Source organism: Urocitellus parryii, chromosome 7, assembly GCF_045843805.1.
Source record: "Urocitellus parryii isolate mUroPar1 chromosome 7, mUroPar1.hap1, whole genome shotgun sequence".
Lineage (NCBI taxonomy): Eukaryota > Metazoa > Chordata > Mammalia > Rodentia > Sciuridae > Urocitellus > Urocitellus parryii.
This window is the reverse complement of record NC_135537.1, coordinates 167897317-167920839: the sequence shown is the minus strand read 5'-3', so window position 1 is coordinate 167920839 and position 23523 is coordinate 167897317. Positions and strand designations below refer to the sequence as shown.

Sequence of the window (23523 nt, the reverse complement as noted above, 5' to 3'; positions counted from 1 at the left end):
AGACAGATACTTATTAATTTCTGCCATTTTGATTTATTTCTAATGTTTAATTTGGTCCTACTGCTCATTTCCTTTAGCTGTTCATCTAATGAGAATTGTCCATTCATTAGCTCTCAAGTTTGTTTCTAATTTCTTCTGTGTGTAGTATTTGTCCAAGTGTTCTTTACAGTGCTAGCTTAGTAATCACCAATTCTTTTAGTTTCTGCTTATCTTGAAAGGTTTTTATTTATTCTTTGATTCTGAACAATAGCTTTGTTGGATATAACAATCTTGGCTGGGAGTTGTTGTCTTGGAACACATTGTTCCAAGTTCTCCTAGGTTTTTAGAATTCATGCTTAGAAATCAGAAGTAGGCCAAGAACAGTGGTATATACCTGCAATTCTAGCAAGTCAGAAAGTTGAGGCAGGAGGATCACAAGTTCAAAGTCAGCCTCAGCAACTTGGCAAGGCCCTAAGCAACTCAGCAGGACCCTGTCTCAAAATAAAATATAAAAAGTGTTGGGGATGTGGCTCAGTAATTAAGCACCCTTGGGTTCAATTTCTGGTATCAAAAAAAAAAATCAGAAGTAATTCTTGGCTTGACTCTAAATGTGAATTGAAGTTTTTCTATTGAGACTCTTTAAAATTCGATCCTTTTCTGTATTTTAGAAATTTTAATTATGTCTATTTGGGTTCAATATGCATCCTGTATTTGGATTTCCATCTCATTCCCAAAGTTCAGAAATTTTTCTCCTATTATTTAACTTAAAAGGCTATTAAAATTATTAGCCTATATCTCAGTTCTCTCTTTGATTCCAAAGATTCTTAAGTTTGGTCTCTTAAGGTTATCCCAGAGTTCTTGTATATTCTGATCATTTGTTTTCTTTTCTGCTGATCATTGTTCAAATTAATATACCCTGTCTTTAATGCCTGAAGTTTTGTTTTCTACAATCCCAATCAATTGATAAGACTTCCAACTGAATTTTTTTTTGAGAGAGAGAATTTTTATTTATTTTTTCAGTTTTTGGCAGACACAACATCCCCGTTTGTATGTGGTGCTGAGGATCGAACCCAGGCCGCACGCATGCCAGGCAAGGGCGCTACCGCCTGAGCCACACCCCCAGCCCCTGAATTTTAATTTTATTTGTTGTGTCTTTTATTTCCAAGATTTCTGTTTCGTTCCTTTTGATCATTTATTTAAATGTTCTTTCACATACTGTATTTTCTCTCTTAGTTCATTTCTTTGATCTTCTTTTAGTTCATTAACCATTTGGTAATAAATTTTTATAATATTTCTTGAATTTGACCCCATCAATATCTGTGGATTCAGTTATTGAGGGAACATAAATTTTTGGATATTTTGTTGTCTATTTTCCTCATGTTTCCAGAGGACCTAGAAATGTCAATCTGTTGAAATGGATTCCTCTTGCTCTTGTGTCTTTGGTGAGTAGTTATCTCTATAATACATCCTGTATTGGAGCTTCAACACATTTGATCAGTGTAATCAGAGTGTTAATATTAACCCCTAATGCCTCCTTGAGAGAGGAGTATCAACTTATACTACAAATGTAATTAATAATGATCTCTACAACTATATTAACCAGGAAGAAATATGGTGAGGGATAATAAAGAATAGTCTGAAAAGATTAATCACTAATGATTGCATACTCAGTTGAATGGGGTAAAAATAGGAAAAAAGGAAAAGAAGAAAGAAAAAGGGCAAGGGAGGGAAGAGTGGCATATATTAAAATGGGAAAGAGTAAAATGAATGCAGAAGAGGGGATTGAAGTAAAGATGAAAGAAAAAATGTGGATAGAAAACATTAGGTATTAGTTAATATCAATCAGTTAATATAATAATTATCAATAGAGGTTCTGATTTTTTATGAACACAGTAGACTACAACACTTCCTTCAGGTAGTGCATTTTCTGGAGTATTCTAACAAATTTATTTTGTATCAAGCTCTTCCTGTATAGAACTCCAGTACCTAAGGACTTTTCAGAGGACATCAAAACTATTAAAAACTTTCTTGTATTTTCCACATTCACATGCTTTTGAATTTGTGAAAAATCTTTCATGTGGGTCACCTGAAGGTTTTTGTACATCTCTTCTATTCCATGCTTTCCTCTATACTATGTTCATTTATATGTATACTGAACAAAGATGACTGAAGGCATTCCCACAGGCTTTACATTAATATGAGTTCTCTCCACTGTTCATGTTTGACAGAAAGTTCATGTGCTTATTAAGTCTTACCACATTCTTTAGTCAGAGTTACTTTCCAATTCTTTCATCTATGAGAACATTGCTGGATTGAATGAAGGCTTTCCTACTTTGCTTATATACATGGGATTTCTCCCACATTTTTTTCATGTGTGTTCTTTTGTTCTTCAATGGAAGAACAAAAGGCTTTTTCATATTGCTTACATACATAGGGTTTCTCTCCAGTGTGTTCTTTGATGACTGAGAACATGACTGCATCAACTGAATGCTTTTCCACACTCCTTGTATACATAGGGTTTATCTCCAGTGTGAGTTCCTTCATGATCCTGAAGGGAAAATGAAGAGCTAAAGGCTTTCCTTCATTGCACACATACATTGGGTTTATTCTGGCATGAATACTTCCATGTTTTAAAAACTAGAATAACTAAAGGCTTTCTCACACTGTTTACATATATAGGATTTCATTCCAGTATGAGTTGGTCTCAAAAGGAACTGTATTTATAACCAAAATCTTTCCCACACTGCTTACATATATAGAATTTCTCTAGTGTGACTTCTTTCATACATAGGGCTTCTCTCCAGCATGAGTTCTTCCATGATTTTGAAAGGAACTGTAAATACTAAGGGCTTTCTCACATTACTTTCATACTAGGTTTTTCTCTTCAGCATGAATTCTTTCAAGTAATTTAAGAAAACTGAAACAACTGAATGCTTTGTCACTTGGTTCACAAATAGAGGAGATCTCTCCAGGGTGAGTTCTTTTATGTCTGCAAAAGGAACTAGAGTAACTTAAGGCTTTCCCACAATCCATACATATAAAAGGTTTTCTTCATTGTGAGTTATTCCACATTTTCCAAGGGAACAAGGAAAACAAAAGGCTTTCCCACTTTTCTTACATATGTAAGGTTTTTGTCTGCTGTTGAGTTTCTTCATGTCTTCACAAATGACTCAAGGAAGGTTTTGTTCACATTGCTTATATCTATAGGGTTTCTTTCCACTACGAGTTTGTTTATATCTTCTCAAGTTTCTGAGACAACTGAAGGCTTTCCCACACTCCTTGCTTCCATAGGGTTTTCTGCCACTGTGAATCCTTTCATGGTATTGAAGGGTACTATTGTCAATGAAGGTATTACCACAATGCATACATACATATGGTTTCTGTCAAGTATGAGTCGATTCATGTATTTGAAAGGAATTGTGATGAGTTAAGACTGGCCCACATTGATTGTATTCATGGTGTTTCCCTCCAGTGTGAGTCCTGCCATGCTTCTGTATAACTAATAGCTTTTCCATATTCTTGACATTTTATACTGGTTCTTTCCATGTTCCTGAAATTCATATGGTTTGTGTCCAGTGTAAGGTCTGAGGAGCATGTTTAGTGATGAATAACCAATGAGGATTTCTCCACATACACAGCTTTCACTGGGTTTTGCTACAGGAAGAGTTATACTATTCACAATATGATCTAGAGTTTAGCTGAAGATTTCTCCATGTTCACTGCCTTCTTTATTAAGTTCAGTCTCCCTAAAATTTGTCTTTCTTAAATTTCTCCTAGTATTTTTAAACATATCTTCATTGGTCTGGTTTTTTGGTTGTTTTTTCCAATAAAGTTTAGACTCCTGTATAACGTCTCTGTAGAGCTGCTTCTGAGAAGTGTCCAGCAAAGCCCACCTTTCCAGGATAAAGTTCACAGCCATATCCTAAAGATCACCAATTCCTGCAACCCCAGTGACTTGTGAGGCTGAGGTAGAAGGATTGCAAATTTCAGACTAACCTGATTGACTTAATGAAACCCATTTCCCAATTTCTGGTGTCTCCTGGTTTTTTTCAGTCCCTGAAGTCAATAGAGATAACAAAGCCAAAGAAGAAAACAACCTCAGGTGCAGAAATGGTCCCAAATATCTCAGATGATTTCTTCCTGAAGTTTTTGCAAAGAGTCTTTTTTTTTTCCTTCTGGGTTTCAATTGTAAAAATTCCCACTGTGAGGAATTTTCTGTGATGAAAATCTTATACTATTTGCTGTCAATAGTATAAGGCTGGTCAAACTTGTTAGGTGACTCTGTATGCTGCATTTGGTCCCTTTCCTGCCTGCCCATTTCTGCTGGAATGGAGGATAAGGATGGGCAGGTTCATTCAAAATGGCTTTGTTGTTGTGTCCATTGGTGGGAATATAAATCTAACAGGTCTTCTAAGGAATTTCTTCACCTGCTCCATCTATAGACTGTTCTGGGTTGAACAGCATCCCTCTTTCTGAGAGTCCCTCTTTTTGTGCTGGAGAAAGATATATGGAAGTTTCACTCCACCTTCCAGTCACTTCTGGGCTCAAGGAAGGTGGGAGTTTCTTCCTGACCAGTTCCTCCCCTCCCTTGTCAACCCCACTCCTTATCTCAGAGATCAGACTCCGATTTCAAATGGAAGTGCCCTTTATTCTTCTTCACTGCTCAGACTGATAGAGCTACTGTGAGTTTCTCCTCAGACTGAGTCCCAATCACTATTCTATGTCCTGATTGACTCTCAGTGATGAGAATCCACCAAATCAAAGGCTATTTTAATTCACTCTCAAGGAACTTGCTGTGACACTGTGGATTCCTCTGATCCACCATTTTGATCTCCTCATATATATTTTTTTCTTATTTTCCCATCTTCCTCACAAAAGATAGTATATGGTAAACACATGCACGCACATGTGTGCACACATACATTTGTTTTGCTTTTTCCTCTTATTCTGGAAAGTTTTCCATATCAGTTCACAGTTTACTCATTCTTTTATTATAGTTCAATAATGCTCTATTTGTATATAGAAACTTTATTTAATTTATTTCTAATGTTTATACATTGTTTTCAATTATTTTATAATTTCAAGTAATGTTGTGATGAATAACCTTATTTTCATCTTCCGTGCAAATCCCCTTCTCCCTCTTTTTCCCTCCCACCTCTCTTCCCTATTTAGTGGTAGTCTTCTTCTCATGCTCTTCCTCCCTATCCTATTTGCATGGAAGATGAAAGGAGAACCTCATTGTTACACAGAATACATATATGATGTTGTGATGAGAAAAAGAAAAAAAAGTGTGTCATATTAGATTGAATAAAGGGAAAGGATGGGAGAGGAGGGGAGGAGTAGGGGGGATAGGAAGGGAAGCAGAATAGAATAGACAATATGATTGATGTATGTGCATTCCATGTATGTATTATATGTTAAAATATATTCTTCTGTCATGTATGACTAACAAAAAATATAAATAAATCATATGGTAAAAAAATAACCTTATTTTCATATTTCTGGAGCACATCTTCAGCATAAGTTTGTATAAGTGACATTGTTTTGCTGCACCAAAGAGTAAATCCATATATAGTTTTTTTTTGTAAGACATTGCCAAATTTCCAAGAATGGAAGTATTTTACAGATCCTAATATATACATATACATGTCTTTTCCCCTACAACCTAATGAAGAGAATACATTGTCAAGTTTTTAAATTTTTTGCCAATCTAAGTTTTAATCTCTATATTTCTTATTATAAGTAAAATTGAATCGCTTCTCGGCCTTTTGGCTAAGATCAAGTGTAGTATCTGTTCTTATCAGTTTAATAAGTAAAATTGAACATGTTTGAATATGTTATGGGATTTTACATAATTTTAATGAATAACATGTGCACATATTTTGTATATTTTTATATATTTCTGGTCTCATTTTTTCACTTTTTAAAAGGACCTTACAGAGTAAGAATACCATCCTATCACCTGCAATATACAGTACATTGCAAATAGTTTGTCCTATTTTGTTTTCTGACCTTCACTTTGCCTGTATTATACATAGTACATGCAAATACACACACCTACACAAGTACAATATAATTTTTTTGTTTTTTAGGAGTGTTTCAGCATTTTCCTCCTACAGATTTTGCACATATTTTATGCAACAGATGAATAAAATAAAATGTGATAACACATAATGGAATACTATCCAGCTTTTAAAAAGAAGAAATACTGCCATTTGTAATAACATGGATGAAACTAGAGGATGTTATGCTTAGGGAAATAAGTCAGACACAGAAAGACAAGTACTATGATATCACTTGGATGGAATCTAAAAATGTTAAAATCATGGAAGCTGAAAGTAGAATGGTGGTGTTCAGGGGAATTCAATAGGAATATGTTGATCAAAGTCCATTCTAGTAGGTTAGTCTTTTTTTATAATGGGTCTTTTTTAAAGATACAAGGACCTTTATTTAATTTATTATTTATTTATTTATATGTGGTGCTAAGAATTGAACCCAGTGCCCTCACACATGCTAGGCAAGGGCTCTACCACTGAGCCACAACCTTAGCTCCAAGTTTTAAAAATTATTTTCTAACCATTTATATTTCTAATCAGCTCAGAAGTCAAATATGAATATTGAATAATCTCAGATAACACATAATCTAGTAATTTTCTAGCATTATCAAGTAAAACTACCTACAATTTTAAATTTGGTTAAGTTTAGCAATATTTGCCTTATAATTCAAATAAAAGCTATATATAATCTAATCTTGAATTGTTTTACCTTCATATTATTTCTTATTTACCTGTGCTTTAATTATTTAATTTATGTATTGGTTTTTTCTTTATTAGTGCATATTAATTATACAGAATAATGGGTTTCATGGCAGCATATTCATACAAGCATATAACATATTTTGATCATTTCCACCCTCTCCCTGGTCTCCTTCCTCTTTTCTCCCTTTACTTTCTTTTTAAAATTTTTTAATGTTTTTAGTTGTAGATGGACACAATATATTTATTTTCTTTATTTATATTTATGTGGTACTACAGATCAAACCAAGTGCCTCACACATATTAGGCAAGTGCTCTACCACTGAGCCTCAATTCCAGCCCCTCCCTTTACTTTCATGTCATTCTTTTTCTCTCTAGATTCCACATGTGAGAGTAAACATGCAAAATGTCTTTATGAGTCTGGGTTACTTTAATATGATGTTCTCCATTTTCATCTATTTTTTCTGCAAGTGACATGATTTTATTATTGTTCATGGCTAATATTCTGTTGTGTATATGCACCACATTTTCTTTATCCATTCATCTGTTGACAGGCACCTAGACATATTCTATAACTTGAATTGTGCTGTGATAACATAAATATGTAGGTATCTATAGAGTATGTTCACTTTAATTCCTTTAGATATTATTCCTGAGGAGTGGTATAGCTGGATCATACAGTAGTTTCATTTTTATACATTGAGGGACCTCCATTCTGATTTCCATAGTGGCTGTACTAATTTAAATTCCCACCAACATTGTACAGGGTTCCTTTTTCCCCATATCCTTGCCAATGCTTATTTTTATTCTTGATGATTGCCATTCTGACTAGGGTGAGATGGAATCTCAATCTGCATTTTCCTGATTGCTAAAGATATTGAACAGTTTTTCATATAATTATTGGCCATTTTGCTACTTCTTTTGAGAAGCATCTGTTTAGTTCCTTTGCCCATTTATTGATTGGGCTATTGGGGTTTTCTGGTGTTAAGTGTTTTGAGTTCTTAATATATTCTGGGTATTAATCTTCTGTCAGAAGAGTAGCTGGAAATTATTTTCTCCCATTCTATAGGTTATCTCTTAACTGTTTCATAAAAATTTCCTTTGCAAAGTTTTTAAATTTGATGAAATTCCATTTATCAATCCTTGCTGTTATTTTCTGAGCTATAGAAGTCTTTCTCAGAAAGCCATTGCCTATGCTAATATCTTGAAATATTTTCCTTCTTTTCTTCGAGCAGTTTCAAAGCTTCAGACCTTATATTTAGGCCTTTGATTCATTTTGAAATGTTTTTTGTATAGGGTGAGGGATAGGGATATAGTTTTAATCTTTTACATATCTATAGTTGGATCTCAAGCTTTCCCAGAATTTAATTAAAGAATCTGACTTTTCTCCAACATGTGTTTTTGGTACCTTTTTGAGAATAAGGTGTCTGTAGCTGTGTGAGTTATTTCTGTGTCCTCTATTCTATTCCACTGGTCTGTGTTGTCAGTTTCTTTGCCAGTACTATGATGTTTTTGTTATTAATATATTTTTAAATCATGAATTGAGATACCACCAATATTGCTCTTTTTGTTCAGCCTATTATTTTAACATGTAAACCCCACTTGTCTTTCCAGATATGGACATTAAATAAATATTATATAAAACTCACCTGTAGCTTTTGGAATTGTTAATGTATCAGAGAGCTTGCTCATAAATTCTTGAACAGTAACTTTGCCATATTCTGTAATGTAAAGCAAGATTTAGCTGAATGAAATAATTAGTTTTGGAATTTATTAATATAGCTGAAGCTAACAGTCAAATTATAACAAAGGCTAAACGCTTAAGAGTCAGCCTGGACTGTTTCTCCTCTCTTACCTCCTACATGCACAGGATTATCAATTTTTGTTTGTTTCCAAATATTTACTGACTTTATCACATTAACTAATATCTATACTATTAAAATAGCATCTTTTAAAAACCCATGCCACCAGTTTTATCCTTTTCCATTTATTTTCCACAATTTGTTAAAGGAGGTCTTTCTCTTAAGAAGAAAAGAAAAAAAGAAATGTGATTACTCACATAATTAAAACACTCCAGCAGCTTCTACTTGCCTATAAAACTACAGGATATAAATAACACTGCAGGGGGCGGGTACAGGGAGGCTATAGACCAATATTGTTTACAAACATGTTAAAAGTTGAAATATTGAAAATTGGATTCAGCAATACAACACGATAAAAAAAATAAGATGTCCATAGGACATGCATTCTCACTGAGGGTGGTATCATCCTCAAGAGACAAAATTGGTTCTTAGAGCAAGAGAAAAAATCTTAGATATTACAATGGTTTACAGCCACAGTGCGTAAGTGGGTATGTTTCATTCTTGCATTGCTTTTTTAAGGCTTATGTTCCATTCCATAGTCAAGTTGTCTATCTCGACATGAATAATATGCTGTCTTAATTATTATTAGCCTCTCATAAATCCTAACATCTGAGGATATCTACCAAATGCAGTCTCAACTCTCTCCTTTTCTTCAAAAATATTCTGACTATTCTTAACCTTCTGCCACCTAATTAAGTTATAAAAATATTCAAAAAAATTTTATCAAATTTAGATTATATTTGCTTTGAAACTTTGTATAACTTTTGGGCAGATTAAAATAAATTTAATATGTAGCCAGATGCAATGGTACATGCCTGTAATGCTAGCACTTGAGAAGCTGAAGCAGAAGGATCACTTGAGCCTGCAAGTGTGAGACCAGCCTGGGCAACATAGCAAAACCCCATTTCAAACAGAAAAAAGAAATCTATTTGATAGTAAATTTCCCTATTCATGAACATGCTGTATCTTCATTCTTAAATTTCTCTCAGCAATTTACCATGATTATATATTTTTTTATTCATGGATATATATATTATCCAGGAAACTGGAAATGATCTGGGTATCATTTCCACAGGAATGTTTATGTACGTATGTGTGTATCTATGTAACTATCACCCAAATCATTTCCTCTGAGAAGGTCTCTCTCTCTCTCTCTCTCTCTCTCTCTCTCTCCTTTTTTTTAATTTTTAATTTTTTTGTATTTTATTTTGTTTTGTTTTGTTTGTAGGAATGCTGGACATCAAGCCCAGGGCCTTTGTGCATGCTAGGCAAGTGTACTACCACTGAGACACAATCCCAGCCCTGCCCTTTCTTACTCAGTATTCCATTCTCAAAAAGTAACCAACATCCAGGTGTCTATCACTATTGGTCTAGTCTACCTGTATTGACTTTCATATGAATGAAATTATACTATATGTTCTTTTTGTGTCTGACTTCACTCAACTTTCTAACACTATAATACAAGATAATCTTCTGATTGCAGTATTTCATTCTTTATCAGTTATATATTTATTTCATTATATGATTAATAGAACTTATTTATTCTACTTTCTATGAATATTCAAGTTGTTCTGGTTTTTTAACTATTTTGAATGACTATTATGAATACATTATGAACATTCCTTTGTATGTATCAAGTCATACACATAATAATTACATCTTTAACTGCATGTAAATCGGACCTTGATTTTAAAAATCAAAAATAAAGCATAAATTGATAGAACAATAAGGAGAAATACAAAGAATACATAGAAGATTTAATAAACATCTGCAATTTATGGAATTGTTATATAATAACTCATTAGGGAAAGAGGTAATTTTGTTTTTTTATCTTATTTTTAATTGGCACATGATTATATATATTTATGGGATATAGTGTGATTTTTTTATATATGCATACATTAGTGATAAACAAATTAGAATATTTAATATATTATCACCTCATACATTTATCATTTCTTTGTGACAAAAACATTCAAAAATCTTCTTTTCTAGCTTTTTTGAAATAGTCAAAATATTGCTAACCATAGTCATCTTACTATGCAAAGGAATACCAGTATTTATTCCTCCTGTCTATCCACTACTTCATATGCATTGATCAGTCTCTCCTAACCACCCTTTCCCCCCTATCTTTCCCAACCTCTCCTACTTTTTTCTTCCATTAGATGAGTTTCTTTAGATCTTCTTTAGATATGAATGAGATTATGTGGTGTTATTGTCTTTCTGTGGCTAGCTTGTGGATGATAGGCTATATGAATCAATTTTCTTATTGAAGGCAACTTAAATAAAACTGGCCAAAATATTTTTTTAAAATATATGATTTATAGCATCAAAAAACTAACAAGGAAAGAAGCAAAACAGATGAGCCCATTTGGGAGTACTCTTCCCTGGAGCACCTACCAAAAGCATAAGATGCTGTTGGGAATGTAGGAGTATGTGCAACACTTATGAAAACCTTACAGGGCTCCAGGAACAAGGATTAGAATCCATAATCCACAGAGAGGAGAGAGCTATGGTAAATGTGTCTCACTTGGGACTGGAGTAAGAATAACTAAAATTAAATAGGCCTTTCAAAGACTACAATTCTCCTGTGAATTATCCCAGTCTCTGAAATTTAATACAGAAGGTCAGGTACCTAGAAGAAATCCAGCTATTGTGGGGAGGGGCTTGAATCAGACTTCTAAACAGATATTATATTTACCACGTTCAAAGAGAAAAAGATAAGAATGAAAATTAAACAGAAAACTAAAAAATCAAATAACATTATAAATCTGAAAAATATATTAATCACAATTAAATATTCAAGAAATGGGTTTATTAACAAAACAGTCACAGCCAGAGAATGAGTGGCCTGAAATAGTTCAGAAGAAAACACACAATGAGTATAAAGTAAAAGGATATAAGTACATAAGAAGAGTTGTGAATACAGTGAGAAAATATAATACACATGTAACTGAAGTTCAAAAAGAAGAAAAACTAGAGTAGGAAAAATATTTAAAGAAATAATGGCAGAGAACTCTCTAAAACTACATAAAATATCAAGCCACAAATTCAAGAAATCCTATAACCTCAAACATTATATAAAACTGCAAAGGAAAGAAAGAGAGAAGGAAGGAAAAGTTTTTAAAGCAGATATAGCCTAGGGATGTAGATCAATGATAGAGTGCTTGCCTACCATGTGCAAGGCCTTGGCTTTGATCACCATAACTACAACAACAACAACAACAACAAAAGGTACAGTTTATCTTTAAAGGAAGAACAACCAGATTGATAATTGACTTCTAAACAGAATAAATGGAACCAAGAACAAATAAAAATGATATAGTCAAAGTACTGAAAGAAAATAACTGAAAATCTAGAAGTCTATACTCTCAGAAAATAGCCTCCAACTACAAAGGTAAAATAAAGACATGATAAGCAGAAACTCAGCTATTTCTTCCTAAATGAAATATTAAATCTTCACCTATCACCTAATAAATGGTTAGACAAATGGGATGGTATCAAACTGAAAAACTTCTTCACAGCAAAAGAAACCATCAAGAATGTAAAGAGAGAGCCTACAGAATAGAAGAAAAATCTTCACCACCTCCATCCACCTCAGAACATCTCCAGGACATACAAATAACACCAAAAAATAAACCAGTCAATAAACAGGCAAAGGAACTAAACAGGCACTTCACAGAAGAATAAATACTAATGACTAACAAATATATGAAAAAATGTTTAACATCTCTAAAAACTAAAACTACACTGAGATTCCATCTCACTCCAGTCAGAATGGCAACAATGAATAATACATGGGCTGGGAATAGAGCTTAGTTAGTAAAGTGCACAAAGCCCTAGATTCAATTGATCAAGGGGGAAAAAACTATATGTCATTAATATTGAAAATTAAAATGAGAATATCATTATAGATGTGGTAGACATCAAAAAGACAGGAGAAATTAAGAACAACTTTGTTCAATACATTTGAAAATGTAAATGAATTGAACAAATTCCTATTACAAACAGTTTACAAAAATTAACAAGAAAATTGGATATATTTATAATCCCATTCACTTAGATAATAATAATTAATATTATTAATAATCCAAAGGCATTTCACAAACTCCATAAGTCTTCACATTTAAGAAAGAAAACATTAAAGGAAGAAAAAAGTCTCTGAGAAAATAGGAAGAAAATACTCCTCAACTCATTTTAAGAACCTAACAATGATAATATTCAGCTATACTACTTACTGAAATAATGAAATTATTTTGTACCTTTGTAAATATCTGCTGCTCTGAGCCTCCACCATATGCAACCATACCTAGTATCTTTTGATGTCACCACAATTTAGCTTCTACAGGGTTAGCACCTTTAGAAGGTGCTAAAGGGTCTAAGGCCCTGTTTTACTATATGGATGGATCACTGCCCATGTCAGTCAGTTCACAAGATAATTTCACCTCCTAGGTATCGCCATTGGTTTCCCATAAAGACAGGATGGGCCCTGACTTCTCCCTTTGTTTGGCCCCACGGAGCTCTGGGTTGGCACACCATCAGGACAACACTGCTGTCCATCAGTCATTTCACAGCAATGAGTACCCTTCATTCTTGTATGTCCCACCCCTATATCTTCCAACCCCATCAGTAGAAGATGACCCATATAAGATAGATATATTAAAACTACTAATCATGTTCAGGTATATGTCTTAACACTTCATTAAATATGGCATTAGCTGGATAAAGATCATTGTTCATCAATAACATCAATTAGACATCAATTAGATCATCTTGGAGAATTTGGGTAGTAGCTAAGAGTAGTTGGGTAGCTGCAAAAAAAGCAAAAACAAATTTTTCAGCAGCAGAAACTGTGTGTTACTCATTTTCACGTAGTAGCCTCAGGTTGTATAAAATATAATGGAACTAATTAGTATAGTTTTAAAAACAAAATGTATCATACTAGATAACAATTACTGAAAACTTGCCAAGTGTTAGACACTGTTCTGAGCACTTTTACCTTACCTATTTGGCCTCATAATAATCCCACAATATGCATTCTTATCCCCATTTTCAGATGAAGAAACTGAGGTTAAAAATAGAATTCAAGTCAGACACATTCCAAAGCCTAAGTTCTTAACCACTGTGCCTTTCAAGTAGATATATAGGTAGTCAAATTTTATCCCTTGGGCTATTTAATATTTCATATGTAACCCTTGAAATAATCTTGTGAAGAATTATAAATTCATTTTAAATTAAATAATTTGACTTAAACTTTAATAAAGATACAAGATAGATTTCACCACAAAATGATTAACATGTAAGCATGTTATATTTTGTTCTAAGCAAATAACTGGATATTGATAGTGTTTGAGTGCAGTGGCGCATACCTGTAATCCCAGCAACTTGGGAGGCTAAGGCAGAAGGAACACAAGTTCAAGGCCAACCTGAGTAACTTGATGAGACCCTGTCCTAAAATAAAAAGGAATGGTGGTCTGGGGTTGTGGCTCAGTGGCAGAGCGCTTGCCTAGCACATATGAGACACTGGGTTCGATCCTCAGGACCACATAAAAATAAATAAACAAAATAAAGATATTGTGTCCATGTATAACTAAAATATATTTTCTTAAAAAAAGGAATGCAGATATAGCTCAATGGTAGAATGTCCTTGGATTCAGTCCCTAGTAGCAAAAAAAGAATAGATAATAATAATAGTATCTATTATACTATTATTATTCTGTCAGCCCTTTTTTCACATAAGTAGATTCTTCCTCCAGCTCTTGTTGAAACTGGCCACAACTGAGAATAAAAATAAAATAATATATAGACTAAGTGGAAGGTATGGCTAGCTGGATGTAGGAGGACAAACTCTGCTATAATCTGCTCCAACAATAAAATCATCTTCCATTTATGGAGCAACTACTACATAAGCACTATGGTAGAGACTTACCATTTAATTCCTAGCCAAATAATCAAAGAAGATAAAGCTAAAAGAAGGTCATTTGTAAGCACTCAAAGACTCGAAAATTGTATCCCCCTGCCTGCTTTCCTTGGAACCTCATTGAGTATGTGCATCAGCAAAATGAAGGAGTACATTTTAACAAGGAAAAATAATAGATTCAGGAAACAATTTAGTACCAAAATATGGCTAAACAGAAGTCCCAGGACAAGAGCTGTAAAGCAGGCATAGAGAAGAAACAGTTCAAGTCAGAGCATCTGAAGGACTTAAGCCTCTGTTTGAGTACTTGAATATGTTAATAGGTGTGCCAGAGATGTTAGATATGGGGAGGGAATAAGTCTATAATAAAATATACAAGTTTTAAAACAAGGTAAGTCAGACATGGTGGTGCACTCCTGTAGTACCAGCTACTAGGAAGGCTGACAGGAAGATGGCTTTAGCTCAGGAGATTGTATAAGCAAATTGGCAAGGTAGGAGGCAGAATATCTCTTGGCCCATCAAAAGCTTTGTTTGGAGATTCATAATAATTTAAACCTTGACTATGAATTTAATTACATTTCCACACACTAGGAGTCTACAACTTTAATTACTATTTACATTAGAGGCATGATCCCAATTCTTACAACTCCTTATGACAAAAGCATTAATATCCACATGTCCTTTTGAACATGAAGTTTCTTTTCTTTAAAAAGGAAAATAATACTATGAGAATCTGATTCTAGAGAAGTTAGGAAACAAAATGAACTCAACTATGTCATTTGAATGTAAAGGATTCCAGTGCCTTGGTATAAAAGCAGAATGTATTTCATGATCCACTACTATTTTAAAGAAGAAACAGAAAAATAGAAAATTTATGTAATTTTTCTGGGATGACACACTAATCTATGCTCTGTAACAAAGTTATTTGCCCACTATGTTCTCTTCATAGAGCACTTACTCAGCTCCTCAAAATGTGTTATATTAGGGGCATAAAGTTTAATTTACAGTACTGAATTTTAGAAAAGAAAATCTGACTACTGATTTAATTTTAAAAACTATGCTATTTTACATTTTGCACAGTGGAGTTTATAACTGTTTAATTAGTACACTGTTATGGTTTAGATATGAAGTGTTCCCCAAAAAGTTCATGTGTAAGACAATGCGAGAAAGTTTAGAGGTGAAATGATTGGATTATGAACCCCTTAATCTAGTCAGTGCATTAATCCAGTTGAATGGATTAACTGTGTAGTAACCACAGGAAGGTAGGGTACGGCTAGAGAAGGTAGGTCATTGGGAGCATGGCTTTGGGGTATATATATTTGCCCCTGGTGATTGGAGCAGTCTGTCTCTGCTTCCCAATTATTATATCCTGAACTGCTTTCCTCCTCCACACCTTTCCATCATGATGTTCTGCCTCATCTTGGGCCCAAAGCAACAAAGTCAACCACCTATGGACCATAACCTCTGAAGTTGTGAGCCACAGATAAACTTTTCTCCCTTCTAAAATTGTTCTTGTCAGGTCTTTTGGTCACAACAGCAAAAAATGCTGACTAAAACATACCTTCTACAGGGAAATGCTCTTAATTCTCACAACTACCATATGATATGGGCATTGTTATCCTTTCATTGAAGTGAAGAAACTGAGAATACAAAAACATTCATAATTTTTCCAGTGCCACACAGCCAGTCATTACCACAGTATCCTATATTATATAATAAGTTCATTTATCTACTCTGTTCTTCCGATACAAAACCTATTCAACTGTCAAAATATGAAATGTCAAAGGAATAAAATTCAACTTGTATCACTGAACTGTTAAAAAAGAAAGTTCTTTATGGTTTTTTGAGATCAAACCATTGATGTTTGGAGAAAGAATCTAAAGTCTAAAGTAGTAAAATGACCTATGCAAGGTCATGTAGGTGTGGTCAGTAGAAAAAATAAAATTCAGGCACCTAAAATTTGACTACACTTCAAAACACAATCAATTTTTGACCTCTTTTTTTTAACTTTTTTATTTTGAAACATACATGATGAAAAAGGAAATATCACAACAGACACTATAGAAATACAGAAGATAATTAGAAATTATTTTGAAAACTTATACTCCAATAAAATAGAAAATATTGGAAGGCATCGACAAATTCCTAGAGTCATATAATTTGCCCATATTGACTTCAGGTGATATACACAATTTAAACAGATCAATTTCAAGTGGTAAAATGGAAGACACCATTAGAAGCCCACCAACCAAGAAAAGCCCAGGACCAGATGGATACACAGCTGAGTTCTACAAGACCTTTAATGAAGAACTAATGCCAATATTCCTCAAATTATTTTGTGAAATAGAAAAAGAGAGAGCACTTCCAAACTCATTCTATGAGGCCACTATCACTCTGATTCAAAAACCAGACAAAGACACATCAAAGAAAGAAAACTTCAGACCAATATCTCTAATGAACATAGATGCAAAAATTCTGGCAAATCGAATACAAAAACATATCAAAAAGATAGTGCACCACAATCAAAAGGGGTTCATCCCAGGAATGCAAGGTTGGCGTGGGGGTTAGAAAGACAGTGGAATGAGATGAACATCATTACCCTAAGTATGTGTATGAAGACACAAATGATGTGATTCTACTTTGTGTACAACAAGAGATATGAAAAATCATGCTCTATATGTGTAATATGAATTGTAATGCTTTCTGCTGTCATACATAACAAATTAGAGTAAAAAAAAAAGAAAAGTCAATCCACAAAATGGGAGAAAAGATCTGCAATTCATAAAGATCTATTGCCGAGAACATATAAAGAATTCTTACAACTCAACAACACCAAAATGACGACCTAATTCTAAAATGGGCAAAAGATTTGAAAATACATGTCTCCAAAGAAGATAGACAAATGGTCAACACACCCATGAAAAGATGCTCAATTATCATCAACTGTCAGGAAAATACAAATCAAAACTACAGCATGAGATACTTTGCAAACTCTGGAATGGCTACAATAAGGAAGACAGACAATAACAAGTATTATTGAGGATGTAAATATATCATATATTGTTGGTGGAAATCTGAAATTGTGCAGCTACTTTGGAAAATACTTTGCAAGTTCCTCAGAAAGTTAAAAATAATTATTACCATATGACCTAGAAATTCCACTCCTAGCAATTCCACTCCTAACCAGGAGAAATTAAAATATATATCTACACAAAAACTTATATACAAATAACTCACAAATGTTCATAGTAGCATTATTCATAATAGCCAAAAGTAGAATCAACCTCAATGTCCAACAATTGATTTAAAAAAATAAATAAAATATGGCATATCTATATAAGGGAATATTATTTCATCACAAAAAGTAACAAAGTATTAATTCATGCTATAAAATGAACTTTGAAAATATGCTGTGTGAAATAAGTCAGACACAAAAGGTAGCATCTTACTACATATATGTGAAATATTCAAAATAGGCAAAAGCAGGTAGACAGCAAGTAGATTAGTGGTTGTCAATGGCTAGAGAGAGAATGGAGAATATTTGCTAATGGGTTCCAAATTTCTCTGGGGAATGATAAAAATATTCTGGAAGCAGAAAAGTGGTGATGGCTACACAACTTTGTGCCTGTACTAAAAACCAATGAACTGTAATACACTTTTAAAGAGTGAAGATTATAAGGCTGAAGTTTGTGGTTTACAAATTAAATCTCAATAAAAAGTACATATCTGATTATAAATGCAATATATTATTAGGCATCTTAATTTTAGAGATATTAAAATGTGAAAAAGACATTTATTTCACCCAAAGCATTTAAAAATGTATTGTTGATAAGGAGGTCTGCATCTATGAAGAGTTGTTTTGGTAGGTATTCTCTGTAGACTTGGGAGTTAGGAAAAGATGTTAGTGTTGAAATTAGTTCCCTAATTTCAAGGATAAAAGAAACTTCTGGGAAGGAGGTCAAGAAGCAGAAATAGCAGAGGTTAGGATAAATATTGTGTGGTAATAATAACAGGGGTTGATACTACAGAGATTCAGAAGAATTGATTAACTGAAGTTAGAATTTCTAAAACCAAAATAGAGAGGCAGTCTAATTAGATACACCTGAAAACTCAGAGGTCTGACATAGCACAACAAAAACAAAAATGATTTCCTCTCAATTCTCCCAATTCCAGCCCTGAGTTATTTCATAAGTCTAGAACTCCTAAAAGGAAAATCTATCTATGTTTGAGAAAGGTCCATGCAATGACAGCAAAGGTATTTACTATGACTTTTTTACTTTCACTTATTTCCCCATCGTTACATTTATGACCCATTTTCCTCACTTTTATAATCCTATATTATTTATATTCATAAACTAAAATCTTTTTTGAAACTATACAAATTTAAAACTTGAAATCTATATGGCAAAAGTTTTAATGTCATTTCATTATCTTTATTTTCCAGTCATTATCCTGATCCAAAAGTATTCACTTACCCTTGGACTCTTTGAAATGTGGATTTTCTTTCATTTCCAATAAGAAATCTTTTAAATCTACCGCCATATTATCTGGAATGTCAAAATAAAATATGTTGCCATTGAAAACCTGATACTGAATCAGCACATGAAATAGAGACTCTGATGTATAATAATTAGCTAAAACTCCTTTCTGGTCCACTTTCCTTCTTCAAATAATTGAAACTATTGCAACAGAAAACACCTTTAAGAACCATTCACTGAATAGAGAATAATACTAATAACTAACATTTTGAGTTCTTTTATATATACTAGCCATCCTTTTCTGATGTTTTATATGTATTAATTCACATAATTATACAATTATATAAATAATCATTTATAGTATCCACACAAGTATGAACAATTATATATGTCAACAAATATGCAAGCTAATCAATTATTTTGGCTCAATTTACATGAACCTAAGCTTTCAGTAGAAGGATGACTCCCTTTAGATGCTTAACCCTTAGGGTATATATATATATATATATATATATATATATATATATATATATATACCCTAAGACTATTTTCCATGAGTAGGGAGAAAAATGAAGAGAATCTTAAATCAAAAATGCTCACCACTGATGTCACAATGTTTAAGGGCTTCATTGACATCCTCCTCTGTTAAATTAGCATTCAAACATTTCAGGGCATGTTTCAAGTTAGGTATATCAATCTTACCATTATCAACATGTGACAAGATGTGAGCAGCTTCTTTAATCTCTACAAAGATAAATATGCACAAGATATTATTTTTTAAAAATGCATGTACAGTAACTGTCCAAAGCCCATCATAGGCAAACCCACAAATTAAATATTTATCAGAACCCAAATTCTAACAAAAATAAAATATTTTCTCTTTGTAACTGAAAACCCACTTATTTCAAACAGTATGTGAAATAAAAAATTTTCATGCAAAGATAACATTATGGACTAGTCACATATATTGTAATAAAGTTAATCTAAAATTATTCATCCAATAAACACTTAATGAGCTGTAAGCCTTTCTTAAATAATAGTTATATCTCTACATGTATGTCTAAAGATATTTTTCATAATAAAAGGCTAAAAAATGAAACTGAAGCTCTGAATCCCCAGAGCCTCTGCTATTCTATATAGTATTTTGTATTAATTATAAAAAGTCACCCCCTCTATATGTATAAATTATAAAAGGGGGCACCTTTCACTAGACAACCACAATATAGTATAGGGGTTCAAGGCTTAGAGAACATATCCAACTCTACTGGCACTTTCTCAAGCAAGTACTTTTGTGTCCTAGCTAAATAGGATTGTTCTATTGATCTTAAAACAATTAAATATGAAACATAATTGAGTTTCTAAATTTTTCACCTAAACCATTTCTCAATCCATTTCTCATAAAACTTTAAAACAAAGTTGTATTTTCCATATTCTGAAAACCATTGCATTATACAAGTAGATCTAAATCTTCATGGAGGTCACTTAGAACACCATAATACCATCTTAGACCTATATTCTACTAGCATTTATTTCACAATTAATGAGAAAAATGAAAAGTTCAGACCCTGTTATCAAAGAGTTTCCTGTAAATTCCTTGATGAGAGACTGACTCTTGTCATCTCCATAAACAAAATAATAATATGTCCTACAGTTAGAAATGAGAAAAGCATACACACGAAATTACTGAAGTACTGAGAAAGTTTAATCTTCTCATTTCATTTAATCATGATGAACTTAGATGAAGTTTATGGGACAAGATAGGAAGGACATTTGAGCTGAGATTAGAGAAAGAAAAACATGAGTTGGTCTGATAAAATACACACACACACACACAAAGAATAGCATAAGCAAAGACATGGAACCAGTAGCAAATAGAACTAGTTTAAAGTATGATAAATAGTATGGCTACAGAATACATACAAATGCAGAAGTGATGAAAGATGAGGTTAGAGAGATAAAAAAGATCTATTCAGTCACTCATTCACTCAATAAACATTTATAATTGTGAGTTAACATAAACTACTTGGAACAATACCTAGCACAGTAAATATTAACTATTAGCTATTAATATTAGCTATTTTAAACAGTATGATAAGAGCCAGGATCATGTGGGTTCTAGAGATACAATGGCAAACAAAGTAGAGACGTGGTCCTTGGACAAAGGAAGTCGGAAAAAGCAACATTAATCAAATAATTTTTAAAAATGAATGAAATAATTATAATCTGAAATAAGTACTGTGGAACAGAAATGAACTAATAAGAGCATATAACAAAAGAAAGTGACCCAAACTAGAAGAAAATAATAGGCTATGCTGGGGAGCCAGACACATAAATAAACATAGAGCAAGAAAAGAGTGTCAGGGAAGAATATTCAAAACAATAAAATATGGAAAAGTTTGAGAGTAGAAGGAAAGAAAGTATCTTAGGAACTGAAGTGGGAAAAGCCAATGTACTTGAAGTATAGACAGCAAGGACACTGCACAAAATAATGCTAGAGAGATAAGCATACAGGATTTTGATCAAAAACAATGGGCAATGTTTAAAGAGTTATAAACAGGGAAAGGTAATGTGATCAGATTACTATTTTGGAAAAATACATTGATAATAATCTGAATAAATATCTCTCATTACACAGAATTTTGTTCACATATAAAAATATTCCCTGGACTTTCACACCATTCCTCATTCTTCACTATCTTCATTCTTGGACTTCTCTGTGGTCTTCTCCACCAGCCCCTTAAATGTAGCAGTTTCTAATGTCACAGGTGCTTCCTTTATACCTAGACTTCTATTCAATAAAAAGTTTAGGTATTGAATTTTCCTATTCTATCTCTGCTTGCCTACCTATCCTGTCGAATCCTAGGGCTTTTCTTAAGGACAAACTGCAGCTTATCCCGCACACCTCTTTCAGAAATAAAAACTGGTGAAGAGATCTGTTTGGGGGACAAGAGATAGAAATAAAATCTGTCTATGGCATAAATGGGTCTGTAAGTTTAACTGCAAATTTATTGCAGTTACAGAACTTAACAACTACAACAGGTATTACCTTGAAATAAAGGGAGGTTAAAATATAAATAAATGGGCTGGGGATGTGGCTCAAGCAATAGCGCGCTCGCCTGGCATGCGAGCGGCCCGGGTTGGATCCTCAGCACCACATACCAACAAAGATGTTGTGTCCACCGAGAACTAAAAAATAAATATTAAAAAATTCTCTCTCTCTCACTCTATCTCTCACTCTCTTTTTAAAAAAATATATAGAGATAGATAGATAAATTATATCTACTTTAATTATTTTATTTAAGTAGGAAAAACAAAGCTAACCTACTAAAATAATTTCAAAACAGTAGACTTGGCAGTTTCTTCAGGTAACTCTAAAACAAGATTTCTGAACATCAACACTACTCACATTTGATCCAGATAACTATTTGGGTGTAGTGGTACAATTATGTACATTATTTAATATTTAATAGCATCTCTTGCCTCCACTCACTGGATGCCAGTAATTCTTCCTCATCAGTTCTAAAATCAAAACTGTCTCTAGACATTGCCAAATATTCCCTGGGACACATTTTGATTGTAATTTTTAGCTGAAGTTAAATTTAAAGGCAGGAAATGGCTTTGTAAATATAGGTAAGTTCCATCTAAGTACATTCAAGATGAATGAGGTAAATTCCTTGTCAATAAATAAACACATGGTTCAGTCAATAAACCTAAGTCCTTTAAGGATAACGATAAAACTGATGGCCTCTTTTAGATTCACACTGTCCAATATGGCACTCACAAGCCACAGGTGGCTATTTAAATAACAATTTGCTATAGAAACAAACATTTCTTTTTTTTTTTTTAGAAACAAACATTTCAATGTAATTACTTAATAATACTTTCTCTCAGGGCCTTTTAGAAAGAAAAAGGGAGATAGATAGATAGATAGCTATAAAAGAGGAAAGGAAGGAGAAAACAAAGAATAAAAGCTACAGAACTGCAGATAATTAAGACACAAAAGGAAAGGGATTGGTTTTGAAATGAAATTACTCTAGGAAGAAACATCATGTCTAAGCCACACAACTATATACAGAAATATTTTGAGATCTGTTTTACGATCCAGACCATGATATTAACCAGGCATTGAATACTATAATAACAAAATTTCTGTGGCTATAAAATAAGGTATAGTCCTAAATCTGATCTATAGTAAACACTGTTCCAACAAGTTTATGGTAAGACTTGATTAATATTTGGTAAATAGTTTGAAATACTTGAATAAAAATTTAGAATAAGAGTAACATCAAATATTTGGACTAGAAAGACCATGGCTGAGTTACCTTAATTTGAAAAGGGAAAAAAAACTAAATAAGATTTAGAAGAAATATTTATTACTAACTGCTGGTCATCTGTTTCAACAACTCACCTTCAACAAAGGAGTCATCTTCTGTTTTCTGAAGAGTTTTGTCAGTAAAATGTCTATCATTATTTTCAAGTACGTCTGAATATTTGTCTTTATCAGACTGATAGCCTTCTTTCATGCAGTCCAA

The 23523-nt window shown here is 33.0% G+C and overlaps 2 pseudogenes; one reads left to right on the top strand and one right to left on the bottom strand.

Moving 5' to 3' along the window:
• Positions 1-5731: 5731 nt before the first annotated feature.
• On the top strand, positions 5732-5839 carry LOC144256340 (U2 spliceosomal RNA; annotated as a pseudogene).
• Positions 5840-8318: 2479 nt separating this feature from the next.
• Positions 8319-23514, bottom strand: LOC144256211 (EF-hand calcium-binding domain-containing protein 13-like; annotated as a pseudogene).
• Between the last annotated feature and the right edge of the window lie 9 nt (positions 23515-23523).